This window comes from Peromyscus maniculatus, chromosome 3, assembly GCF_049852395.1.
Source record: "Peromyscus maniculatus bairdii isolate BWxNUB_F1_BW_parent chromosome 3, HU_Pman_BW_mat_3.1, whole genome shotgun sequence".
Classification (NCBI taxonomy): Eukaryota; Metazoa; Chordata; class Mammalia; order Rodentia; family Cricetidae; genus Peromyscus; species Peromyscus maniculatus.
This window is the reverse complement of record NC_134854.1, coordinates 134,512,704-134,524,896: the sequence shown is the minus strand read 5'-3', so window position 1 is coordinate 134,524,896 and position 12,193 is coordinate 134,512,704.

Below are 12,193 nucleotides of genomic sequence, written 5' to 3'. Positions count from 1 at the left end.
TTTAATACCATATTTAAAAACAATTTGTTTATCAGTCATCTTATTTTGCTTTTAGTGGACCTGCCTCTTATCTTAAACTAAAGGCTGGTGTCATTGTACAGTGGCACACAATCCAGGGGAACAAATTAAGAGAAAATAGAAATCTCTTGTCTTAGGAAGTGAGAAAAATAGAAATAATTTTTTTTTTTTGCTGTGGCAAGAATTTTCAGATATGAGAGACTAAATTGCAAATAATTTCTTTTTGAGTATTATTTCTTGCTGTGAAGGAACATACACAATGTAGAATTTCCCACTCTGACCACTGTTAAGTGTATGGTTTAATGGCACCACACATCCACAGTACTGTTCTACAGTCACTGGCATCATTTTCTGAATTTTTAATCACCTTAAACTGGAACCTTGTCTCTATTCAGAAATACCTTCCCATTACATCTGCCCCCAAACCATGGTTACATCTGTCCTACATTCTAACTCCATAGATTGATCATTTTAGTGATTTGGAAGTTATCTGTACTTTACTGTCTGACTTGTTCTCCTAGCCCAAGCCTTCAAATATCTGCCATGTTGTAGCAGTGCTGGACTGGATTGTATCCTCACCTCCCAACAATTCATGTTGAATTCCCAAGCCACAGTACCTGTACTGTACTCACATGTGGAGGTGATGTCTCATGGTGGCCTTGGATTAGAATGAGTGGTGTGGGTTGAATGTAAAATATTCTCTGCAGGCTTCTGTGTTTGACACTTGGTCCACAGCTGACAGTGCTGTTCTGGAAGGCTGTGGAACCTTTAGGAAGAAGAGCCTCCCTGGAGGAAGTACATCACTGTAGGCAGGTCTTGGGGTTTTATAGCCTGGCCCCACTTCCTGTCTGTTCTTGCTTTCTACTTTCTGTTCATCTAGATGTGAGAAGTAAGGGGTCTCAGCTGTACACTACCTTCTATGGTGAACTGTATCCCCTCAAACCATGAGCATTAATAAACCATTCCTCCTTAAATTGCTTCTTGTCAGGTGTTTGGTCACAGAAATAAGAAAAATCAAGGATCCATAAGGTCATTAGGGTATGCTCTAATCTAATCTGACCAATGTCTTTCTAAGAAGGGGGGACTTGGCACAGACGTGTACAGAAGGGCATAACATGGAGATGGGGGAGAAGGAAGCCATCTATAAGCCATGGACTGAGGTTTGGGGCAGGTCTTGTTTCCATAGTCATGAGAAAAAACCATCCCCAGTCACATCCTGATGTAAGATTTCTTCTGACCACCTGAGCTTAAGAGAATGCATTTCTATTCCTTATGTCACCCAGTCTCAGGTATTTACTCAGAAGTGGACTTGCTCCACCATGTGCTAATTCTATGCTTAACATTTTTAGGAAGTACATGACTCTTTTCCATGGTGGCTGAACAATTTTCCTTAGGGCAAAGCACAAGGGGCCCAATTTCTACAGGTCTTGCCAACACTTAATCACTTCCTTCTTTTCCTCTTCTTATTTCTCTTTTTGAGATAGATTCTCACTTAGCCCAGACTGGATTGAATGTAGTCAAGGATGACTTTGAATTTGTGATCTTCTTGCCTCTGCCTCTTCCTGAGGGATTATAGGTGTTCACTACAATGCCCAGTTTATGTGTGCTGGGGACTGAACCCAGAGCTTTGTGTATGCTAGTCAAGCTGTCTACCAACTGAGGTGCTTCTCTGATTCTCCTTTTTTTGTGTGTGTTTGATTTTAATAATTGTTTAATCAGAGACATCAAAATCAAACAAGAGAGTTTCATTTTTGGAATGACAGAGTAGGATCCTAAGAGGCTAATGATTTTTCAGAGAACAACTAGTGACAGACTCTAGATATTATAAACAAATAAATAATATTTGAAGTTTCTGAAAATAAATATACTCAAGCTAGAAGGGTTGGTGAAGGTCAGACTTGAAAGAAAGGATTGTGCCATTTAAGAGGCTTCGTTTGGTGTTTTTACTTGAAGGTAGGATGCAGTCATGGTGAGAGGAGGAGCAGATATAAAAACTTCAGCAGAAAACCTGTCTCCCAGGGGCTTCTACAGTCACTAAAGAGTCAGGGTAGAACTCTGAATGACAGTGAGCTAGAGATGATGAGCCCCACACCCAGCCTTAGCAGAACACATGAGAAGTACAGAAAGGCAGCAACCATTTAAGGACCAAAAAACAAAACAAAATAAAACAAAACAACCCCCCCAATAAAAAACCAAAAACCAAACCAAAACAAACAAACAAAAAACCAATTGTATTTGTACATATTGGTTGCAGACAATTAGAAAATGAAATAAAAAAATATCATTAATAAATAAGGAATACATGTAACCAGAGATGTCTAAGACCTTTACAATGAGCTAAGTAAAGCAAAAGAAATTATAAATAAATGGAGCAATATACTACGTTAATGGTTAATGGATTAGAAAATATAATACTTGGGCCGGGCGGCGGCGGCGCACGCCTTTAATCCCAGCACTCGGGAGGCAGAGCCAGGAGGATCTCTGTGAGTTCGAGGCCAGCCTGGGCTACCAAGTGAGTTCCAGGAAAGGCGCAAAGCTACACAGAGAAACCCTGTCTCGAAAAACCAAAAAAAAAAAAAGAAAAGAAAAGAAAATATAATACTGCTGAGATTTCAATTCTTGCCAAATTCGTCTATTGTTTTTGTCTAGTTCCAGTGTGTCCTAGCTTCCCCTTTACTGCTGTAATAAAACACCCAGATGAGAACAACCTAGGAGAGAAAAGGGTTATTTTGGTTTACAATTTCAGGTTGCAGTCCATTGCTGCAGGAAAGCCAAGGCAAGAGCTCAAGGCAGTACGCTATTAGATGTAAGAGATCGGTGAGTAAATGCATTCATGTCTACTTCACAGTTAGCTTTCTCTACTCTTGTTCAGTCCATGGCCCAAACCTTGACACTGCCCACTGTCAGGTTGGGTCTTTCCACATTAGTTAAGACAACCAAGGCAATCTCCTCTAGACATGATTACAGGCCAACTTGCTCTAGATAAGTCAGCAAAGCTGTAGAGCACTGGTCATGGTAAAGGGCGATGTGAGGAACTAAACACATTGTAGAACTTCCCACCACAAGCAACCACAATGCACCCCGAGAAGGGGTCAGTGCTCATCAGATACTTCTTATTCACCAATTTCAGCTCAGAGGCTGCCTCCTCCAAGCAGCCTTACTAGATCCCTGAAGCTCAGGGAGACCTGTGATCACCTCTTGTCATATTGTCTATCACGCTCCTTCTTAGCTCTTCTACATTCTTATTCTTATGTTCTTTCTTTTGCTTATTTTGTCTCTCTCACTAGAATATGGTTGTAGTTAAAGATGGTTTTGCAAGGAGTAAAAAGAATTGGGGCTGAAATAGTAGCCAGAGAGTAGACAGACAAGGGTTGGAATGCCTCAATATGAAGGTTGGACATTATGTTGTAGAAAAATAAAAAAAAATCGGCAGTTTAGAGTCAGAGTCTGACTTGCATGATGACATCAATAGTTAAGAGACCCCAGTGCAAGATCAGGGAGTAGGATTCCTTGGGCTTCTCTGTAGTGAGAGGGAGTATTGTGGTAGAGTAGACTTCTGTATGGGCTGCTGTTACAGCCTGAGAGAGAATGAATGACGTGGCTACAGTGGCAGTAGGATTGGAGAAACAGGTCCCTGAAGATTGGTGTGGCTGGACCTTATGAATTTTCAACACAATAGAGACATTTAGATGCTCTGCCTAGATTTAAATAATTTTTTTTTGCACTGGTGGTGGCTAACAAAAAAGTTGAAGCTGTATTGTGGGGACAGCTGTGGCCTAACCCACTCAGCAGCTTTGTAATGCTAGCCAAGAATAATACCACTAAGATTTCATAGGCATTAATTGTAACTTCACTTGAATGCCTGGAATCCAGGCATCGCTCTGAATGCTTTATGTGTTCAGCAAAAGATACAACACCCCAGAGACAAGACCAGGACGTATGGAGGCCAAGGAGATAGGAGAAATCGTGAGCCCCATGGGGATACAAAGCCCTGTTCTTCTGCCCTTACTTGGGAGAACCTTGGATCCGGATACATGACTAACAATGGTCAAGACATGGCTTTGCCAAACTCCGTGTGTGTGAGCTTGGCCAAACTGCTTCTTGCCTTCTTGGAACCTGTTTCCTCCTCTGCATATCGAGAATAATAGTCCCTACTTTTCAGAGCTCCTAGGTGGAGAACACAATAAAATACAATGGATCATACAGGATGACTGTGGACCATATTCTGTGTGCTTGGCTTGAGGGATTCGATCCATATTTACGGCTGCTCTGTGCGATTGCTGTTGCATTTTCCTTTCTCCTAGGGATAAGGTGATCAGTCATTTGGTGTGGTTGAAAAATGCCTAGGAGATCTGGGTGTGGCTGGGAGAACATCTCTAGAAGTCATTCACTAGGACTCAATGGGTGGTTAATTATTTATTAATATTCTTATATTCATTAATATAGTCAACATTGGAATAGGCTGTTGGAAAACAGTAGCAACTGGAAGGTGTGGCCTTGGAGGAAGTGAGTCACTGTGGATGTGTCATTGGAGGGTGCATCATGTTCTGGCTCCTTCCTGCTTCTGCTTCTCTTCCTAGCTTCCATGGTGTATATTCCTATTTGGCCATGCCCTCTCCCCCGTGATCAACTAAAGTCTCTAAAACCTAAGGTAAAAACCAGCCCTCCCTCTCTAGTTATTCTTCCAGGCTCATGACCCCAAGAAAAGTAACTGATACATGAGGAAACAGAAGCCCAGAGAAATTAAATAACTTATCTGAGTCTACATATCCAGGTAGTGTGAAATCCAGATTTCCAGCCTAGAATTTCCAGTAGTGGTTCACATCCACTGGGCTGCATGGTTGGTATGAAGATTCTAGCATGCAGTAGGTTTTCTGGAATGTCATTTATTTACTCAGCTTATGCTTATTGTGGACCTACTGTGTGCCAGCCTGCTGGGCTCTGGGTGTAGAGCAGTGGGCAATGCAGGTGTCCCCTGCCTTCCTTTCATCTGTAGAATGTGTTAACTGAGTACGGACTTGGTATCAGGGTAGGAGCTGATTTTCAGTGTTGGTTTTATTATTGTTTAGGTTTGGCGAGTCCAACAGATCAGGAGACAACTAACATGGAAATATAATTTGTTATTTACAGTTCCCAAGAAGAAGAGACATGTCATGTGTGTGGGGAGGGTATGGCATTTATGTGTGTGGGGTAAGGCATATGTGTGTGGGATGAGGTGTGTGTGTGTGTGTGTGTGTGTGTGTGTGTGTGTGTGTGTGTGTGTGTGGCAGGGGTCCAGGGTTGGTCAGGAGGCAGAGCAAGTGTGGAGGAAGCACAGACTGGGCCTTTGAGAGGTATGAGCATGGTAGGGTAAGCAGACTGAGCAGGCTCAGAGTTGTACACTTAGAATAATTGATAGGAGAAGACCCTTGTCTCTTGGTACCTGGCCCAAGGGTGATTTAGGGCAGGCTGACTAGCAGGTAGTTGTACCAAGATTTCCTTGGGCCACCAACCAGCTTCCAAATCATGACATGGAAACATTATTAGTTATGAATGCTTGGCCTAGCTTAGGCTCATTTCTGGCTAGCTCTTTTAACTTAAATTAACCTGTTTCTCTTTATCTACCTTTTGTCTTGTGGCTTTTTACCTTTCTTTCTGTATGTCCTACTCTGTGTTTGCTGGCTGGTGGCCTGGCTGCTTGGCCCTGGGGCCATCTCCCTCTCTTTTTCCCTTATTCTCTCTTCCTTCTTCTCTCATTCTCCTATTTGTTCTCTCTCCCTGCCAGCCCCACCTATTCCTCTTCTGCCTAGTTATTGGTCTATGCCTGTTGGGGCTGGCTGGGCCTAGAAGAGGTTGTTTCTTTTTGTCAGCAAAGCCCTGGATACCAGGGTATCAAGAAGACAGAAAACACAAAGGTACAGCCCATTCACAAATGTATTTCCTGACTTTGAGAAGACATGGTCCTTCCCTTGGGAAATTTCAAGGCTAGTTGACATGGCAGCCTTATGGGAAATAAGTAGTAGTAGAATTGATTACGAAGATTCTTCTCTCTCCAACTTCTTAATTAAACATTTATTTGCCCATTCATTAATTTGCTCATCCATCCATCCATTCATTCATTAATTCGATCATTTATCCATTCATTCCTTCACTTGGCACTTATTTGATGATTGCCTCTGTGCCAGGCTTTGCTCACTGCTAGCGGGGAAAGCATAGAAAAGCTTCCCTGTAATAGTCATGGATTGGCATCTGGAAGGAACCCACTGGGATTTCCAGGTTCCTGTGTCCTGGAATAAGAACTGGACCAGGAACACATGGGATATCAGTAGAACAAGAGGCAGCTTATGAGGGAGAAAAGCCTTCCCAAGATCAGATGTGAGCTAGAGGGCAGGAACAGTTAGGAGCTCAGAGGTCCCCAGCCACAAGCCTCACAGCCCTCTGTGGGTCATTTACACAGCATGCACTTTCTCCCAAGTTTGTTCAGCACTCACTTTTCCTGGTCACGTTCTGTCTCTGACTCAGATCTTTAGGTTTTTTTTTTTTCTCCATCAGTATTTTCTTTCCAGTGTTAATATGGATGGCCCCTTTTCTCTAGATCTTACTTGTGTGTCATAGTCTGTTCCTTGAAGCTTGTGTTCTTGTTGGGGAGACAATGAGAAAACAGATGCACAGAGAAGATGGGTTGCTACAGGGAGCTAAGCTACAGCTAAGGCAATGCAGGGAGACACAGTGTAGTTCAGGAAGTGGTCATGAATGGCTTCTCAGAGTGGGTCACATCCAAGTTGATCCTGGGTGGCAACATGGAGCCAATGAGGTAAGGACCTGGAGAAAGAAGGAGCATCTCGACACAGGCGCGGCAAGTGCAGAGGTCCTGAGGTTGGGCCAGGAGTTACCCATCTCAGACACAGTGGAAAGTGCCTTATGCTGGAACAAAGTGAGCCAGGAAGGTAAAATAGATGAAGTTGGAGAGGTGCACACATGACAGATCCTCCAGGCTAGGCTAAGAAGACAGGGTTTTATTCTGTGTGATGTCACTGAGCTGTCAGGGGTAACCTGAGCTGATGGTTGTTAGTCATGTGCTAATATGGGATGGATCCCATATTAGGGCAGGAGGGTAGGGACCAGTTGGAAATTGGATTGGCTAGGGGACAAGGCTAAGTGGCATGCCACTTCTGAATGCATAGTGGGCTGCCAGGTAGTGAAGGTACTGTGGTCCTGGGCCTCATGGAGTTACAGTAGACAGAGATGACTTCAGGGCTTCAGGCCACACAAGTAGCACATCCTCCCCTGTGCCAGCTTGAGAGCCTCTTCTTCCAAATGAGACCCCTGGGTCCTCCAGGAGCGCAGTCAACTTTCCAGAAGAGCACAGCAAATCCTTGTGAAGTGGCTCTTCAGAGCCTCCTGAGTTCTTACAAGATCCTCTCTGTCTTCACATGCCAGGGCCACTCCTCACTTTGGCTGCACACAGGGCAGAAGGTTCTGGGCCTTGTACACTGCTCTTCACTGCCGTCTGTGTTCAGTATGAACAAGAGTCCAGGGCACTCAGCAAGTTACTCTCCACAGGCAAGATGGCTGCCTGCAGAGCCGTTTGTACGTTCTTCTACACAGGGGCCTCCTGGACCACCTGGATCTCACTGCTTCTTGGCAATCTAAGCCACGTAAAAACCAAACCTATAGGCCTAGCCAGAAGGCACTGTGACGTTGACTATATATATATATATAAAAAAAATGACGTCAAAAGAGAAGCAGGCATCCAGAAGGCCACAGGAGCTGCCACTGAGTGTCACACCTCCAAGATTTGACTTCTCATAGTTAATAAGCAGCCTCTCTGGAGTTGTTAACTGAGCGCTGTGGTCATTCCAAAAATAAGGTGTTTTCATTTTAAGGCATGGGCATTCCTTCTGGAATTTTGGTGTTTTCCTCTAGTCCCCCCATTTTAATGGGGTGGTGCGCGCGCGCGCATACACACACACACACACACACACACTCACACACTTTTACAAATGTGAATGTGTAGGTATAATCAATAGCTTCTCCTCTCAGCCTATCCTGTCACTTTGAACTTGACTGTTCAGCCTCTCTGGAGTTGATTGAATAACATAGGCCACAGATACTGCTTAGCTTCTGAAAGGAAACAGCACCTCTCTCCCCAACTTCCCCAAACCCAGGCGGCTCAGCAAAGCATGCTGGGATGCTTCTTCCAAATGGAAAGGTGTTGGTGGATGGGACTTTGAAATTCCACCTGTTACACTGTGAACAACACCCTGTCCCAGCCAGCCCTCTTAGGGGACAATTTCTTTTTCCTTGAAAATTTTTTTTTAAGATTTCAGTTTACTTTTTATTTATGTATAAATAAATGAAATAAAATTTATGTATTATTGTTTGTTTATCTATTATCATGTGTGATTGGTGTGGTGGTGGTGGTATGTAGGTCAGAGGACAGCTTTCAGGTATCAGTTCTTTCTTCCCACTGTAGGTTTTAGGGGTTGAACTTGGGCCATCAGACTTGGGTGGCAAGTGTTTTTTCCAGCTAACCCATCTCACCAGCCTTTGGAAGATGAGTTTTGCACAAAGTGGTTTCCAGGTGGCCAGAGGTCACTTTATTTGCTGATTTCCATCAGCACTGACACACCACTCACTTAAGCAAAGACTGGGCAGGGTGTGGTGAGAAAACTACTTGTCAACATGCAAAGAGGCTCTGAGGGATAGCATTCTTACTTCATCCCCTTTGGAACCAAGGAGACACGATGGTTAACTTCTGTCTTCCCTTTATGACGATGTACAGGAAGCAACATTGAATGATCCCGAAAGATCTGAGTTGTGTACTGGTACACAACCGTGTCCATTGTGTGTGTCGTCTGTGTCTCCTTTCACACTAGAGCGTCAGAATTAGTAGTTGGGACACAGACCTTGTGACCTAAAGTCTAGAGTATTTCACTAGCTGGGTCTCTGTAGAAAGGCCTGTTGACCCTGCTCTGGGGAAGTAGGGGAGGCAAGGACTAGCATCCAGGAATGCCTCGTTGGAATCTGAAAAAGGGGGGTAACAACAGTCATATAGGCATTGTGGCCCCAGATGTTGGCACCAGACCTTCCAGTGTTTACAAAACTGCCCAGCTCCTGGGGCATACAGATCCCATCTCTGGCTTAGTAGATTCAAAATGGCTCTGGATTTTGAAGTGACAACACCCAGGTTGTAGCCTTGGCTTAGTCTTAAGCTTGATGTGTGATGTTGACAGAGTTACTTTGGTTCTCGGGACCCCAATCAACCACCATAAGGACATAAAAACCTGTGTTGCTCACCATGTTAGATCTACATTGCCTGCCACACCATGGCTGTGTTGCCTGTCACATTTGATCTGTGTTGTCTACCATGCTGGATCTGTGCTGCCTACCATGTTGTATATACAGTGCTTAGCATGTTGAATTTGTGCCTGCTGCTGGTCACACTAGACCTGTGCCTCTCCCCATGTTGGATCTGTACTACCCACAGTGTTGGGTCTGTGCTACCTGCCATATTCGATGTATACTGGTGAGTGCAGAAGGCCAGGTCTATGCTCTTCTCCTGGGATACACTGCTCTGCTCAGTTTCCTTTGCATTTACAAGCCCTGGCACCTCCTGTGCATTTATAAGGCTCGGCGGCGGCATCATGTTTAAGTCAAAGGAGGTGTTGAGTAAGTGCTTGGCAAGTGGGTGAATAAAAGAACCACCCAACTAGTGAATGAATTGCCCACTGTTCTGGAGACAAACCACATGAGTAGTGAGTACTGCCCAGTTAATGGCCATATTAATCATGTGGTTGGTTGAGTCTAAAAAACTGACAGAGTATCTAAAAAAAATCACCAAAGCCTTCCTGGAGGAGGCAGTGCCTTCCAGGGCTGAGACTTAAAGGCAGGTGCAATAGCTGAGGTATGTTTCAGGTGGAAGCAAACAAAATGCTCTGTGTTTGCGTGCTGTGGTCCAAGATGTCACAGTCACCTCCTTTGAGGACAGGACCACACTGGAAATACACTGAGACTACATATGTTTTCTTCCCTGGCCTGAGGAGCATGTCTCTCATCCAGCCTTGGTACCCAGAGGTCCCCAGGATGCTTGCCCATCCACTCCTCCCCCCTTCCTGTTATCAGCTGAAGATGAAGTCCACACAGCTCTCTGTCAGCTGCAGCCCAAACCATTCCCTTGTAGGGCAAAGGCTCGCTCTGCTTTTGAGCAATATTTCATAATTTATATATTTGATGAAGCTCTGGAGCCTGTGCCAGCAGCCTGCACAATCTAACATCCTGAGATCATTAGTTATGCATGTCACTTCTCTATTTTAAAACTCTCCATATTTGAACTTAGGGAAGTCTGTCTTTCCTGTCTATTAGAGTTTTCCCACAAAACAGCTTAGTAAGTATCCATCATGTCTCATAGCCGAAAAAGAAGGGCCAGGGACACTGTGAAATCCTTTTAGATATTTACTTCAGGGATTACCATTTTATTTAGGCCTTTAAAAACATTTGTCTTATCTTGCCAGTAATTAAAATATCAAGACAAATGAGATTTTTAGTAGTATTCTAATTACTTCAAGATGAGCACTGGGACTTGGCTTCCAGCCTGGGTGCATGCTGCAGCTTCCCCAGGCCTCCTGTGAGCCTCATTCCTTGATCCTGGGACTCACCCTCTGTCTCTTGGCTCCCTTGAGGTGCTCTTCTCCCAGGGTTGTTTGCTCTGACTTCAATGTGCCGTGTTCCTATTGTTTTATTTATGTGCACTGCCTTCTGGTACTTTGGCAAGTGGAGTCGGCTCTAATTCACCGGGGTGGGGGTTCTTTCTCATCATTGCCTCTAGCAGGGCCCCTGTCTTCAAAAGGAACCCAGTTTCATGTCACTTGGATGGCAGATGGTTTTCTTTCTTTCTCCTCCCTCCTCCCCGCCAGGCCTTTCTTCTTGGAGATATCTGTTCCTCTCTGTCTTTACTGACCAAAGCTCTCAGGATGCTGGACCAGCCTCAGACTACCTTCTGCCACCACCTCTGAATGCTAGGGTTACCGGCATGTGCCATCACATCTGTTTTGGGAGGTGCCGAGAACTGTTTAACAGGCCTTTGTGCATGCTAGGCCTGCTCTCTACCAACTCAGCTTCATCCCAGCTGCTGTAGCTGTCTTTACTGATCTTCCCCTCCCCTTCCCCATTAGAGACTGGCCTCCTGGTGATGATGAGACACTGTTAGTCAGAGTACCATAGGGCTCTGCTCACAGGAATTGGTTGAGGGGTAAACATATAAGCTGCAATAGTGGGTGACCAAAGCCATTCCTAGAAAGCCCTAGAAAGAGACAGACTCCTACACATATAGACTCATTGTGATTATGTTTACCCTCTATTACCTTCCATTTGCACTGGGCATTGGTTCCAAGGAGGACCATGAGTCTGTATGGTACTGGCAGCCATGTTTGCTACACTCTGGGTGAACCTGATGGAGAAGAGCGGAGGCAATGCGGAGGAAAACCATGATAAACAAAAGGGAGAGGTGCAGGAAAGAAGCTGAACTAAGCTTGAAACCTGAGCTCCTGAGTCCAGTTGTTCCTAAAGCTGGACTTTCTCTTGAAGCCTGACTAGAAAATCAATTCTAGAATGTACATCCTTTCTCACCTTCTTTGTCTGTTTGTTATATTGACTTGAACTGGACCATCTTCTCTAATACCAGGAGAGCTATAAATAATATTTCTCTTGTCCATAAATCCAAATCCTCTTTGTCTATGAAGAGCCAACATCATCTAAAACAGAACAAAGAAACATAATGCCAGTGTCTGCAGTTCCTATTTCAGCAAAGCTAAGAGTTTGAGCACAGGATCACTTTCCATCTGGCTAGCAGAATAGGACCCATTGTATACATTGGCTGAAACAAAACAAAACCAACCAACCAGCCAACCCACCTACCAACCAACAAACCAACCAACCTACCTGCCTACCTACCTACCAAACAAACAAACAAACAAACAAACAAACAAACAAACAAACAAAAGCCCCAGGGACTCCCCAGTACCCGGCAGCACCTGCAGTCTTGGCTTGTGAGAAGAAGATGGCTGTGACTGCCCATCCCCATGGCACTAGATGACCTTGATATTCTCAGAACCTTCTCATGCTGGAAGCCAAGGTTTTGGAGAACAAGTGAGATGGCCCAGGGAGTGTCTCTCTCAGTCTCACTCTTGCTTGTGTA